This window comes from Bos mutus, chromosome 12, assembly GCF_027580195.1.
Source record: "Bos mutus isolate GX-2022 chromosome 12, NWIPB_WYAK_1.1, whole genome shotgun sequence".
Classification (NCBI taxonomy): Eukaryota; Metazoa; Chordata; class Mammalia; order Artiodactyla; family Bovidae; genus Bos; species Bos mutus.
Genome location: NC_091628.1, coordinates 36,946,781 through 36,948,032, shown reverse-complemented (window position 1 = coordinate 36,948,032; position 1,252 = coordinate 36,946,781). Strand labels below are relative to the sequence as shown.

At 42.9% G+C, this 1,252-nt stretch overlaps 1 non-coding gene across 1 annotated transcript; it reads right to left on the bottom strand.

The window, feature by feature from the left end:
• Positions 1–225: 225 nt before the first annotated feature.
• On the bottom strand, positions 226–300 carry TRNAC-ACA (transfer RNA cysteine (anticodon ACA)). Its single transcript has one exon. It is a non-coding gene; the product is annotated as a tRNA-Cys (tRNA).
• Positions 301–1,252: the final 952 nt, after the last annotated feature.

Genomic DNA, 1,252 nt, shown 5'->3' with positions numbered 1-1,252 from the left:
TGTATAAAATTCCTTGACCCAGAGTTGATTTGGAGGAGGTGGGGGTTGGGAAATTTTCAGAGTAGGGAGGATTTAAATTAAGAAAATGAAAAGTGAAAGTGAAGTCGTTCAGTCCTGTCTGACTCCTTGCAACCTCATGGACTGTAGCCTACCACACTCCTCCATTCATGGGATTTTCCAGGCAAGAGTACTGAAGTGGGTTGCCATTTCCTTCTCCAGAGGATCTTCCCAACCCAGGGATCGAACCTGGGTCTCCTGCATTGTAGGCAGACGCTTTACCATCTGAGCCAGCAGAGGGGACAAATCTTGAAGGTAAATAAATGTAAGAAATCCATGGCAAATTTTTTTTTTTAATGAAAAGGAATTGTTCATTAAATATAATTACATATTATTTGTACTAAATTTATACACAAAAATTGGATACTTAACTCATAGAATGCACCAATTATATAGAAGTGGGTAAAATAATGAATAAAAAATATTTTAAAAAGTCTTGCAAGAAAATATTTAAGGACTTCAGAAAGTTTTGGGAATATCAGAGATCAGATCAGTCGCTCAGTCGTGTCCGACTCTTTGCGACCCCATGAATCGCAGCACGCCAGGCCTCCCTGTCCATCACCAACTGCCGGAGTTCACCCAGACTCACGTCCATCGAGTCAGTGTTGCCATCCAGCCATCTCATCCTGTCATCCCCTTCTCCTCCTGCCTCAATCCCTCCCAGCATCAGAGACTTTTCCAATGAGTCAACTCTTCGCATGAGGTGGCCAAAGTACTGGAGTTTCAGCTTGAGCATCATTCCCTCCAAAGAAATCCCAGGGCTGATCTCCTTCAGAATGGACTGGTTGGATCTACTTGCAGTCCAAGGGACTCTCAAGAGTCTTCTCCAACACCACAGTTCAAAAGCATCAATTCTTCAGCGCTCAGCCTTCTTCACAGTCCAACTCTCACATCCATACATGACCACAGGAAAAACCATAGCCTTGACTAGACGAACCTTTGTTGGCAAAGTAATGTCTCTGCTTTTGAATATGCTATCTAGGTTGGTCATGACCTTCCTTCCAAGGAGTAAGCGTCTTTTAATTTCATGGCTCTGCAGTCACCAACTGTAGTGATTTTGGAGCCCAGAAAAATAAAGTCTGACACTGTTTCCACTGTTTCCCCATCTATTTCCCATGAAATGATGGGACCAGGTGCCATGATCTTCGTTTTCTGAATGTTGAACTTTAAGCCAACTTTTTCACTCTCCACTTTC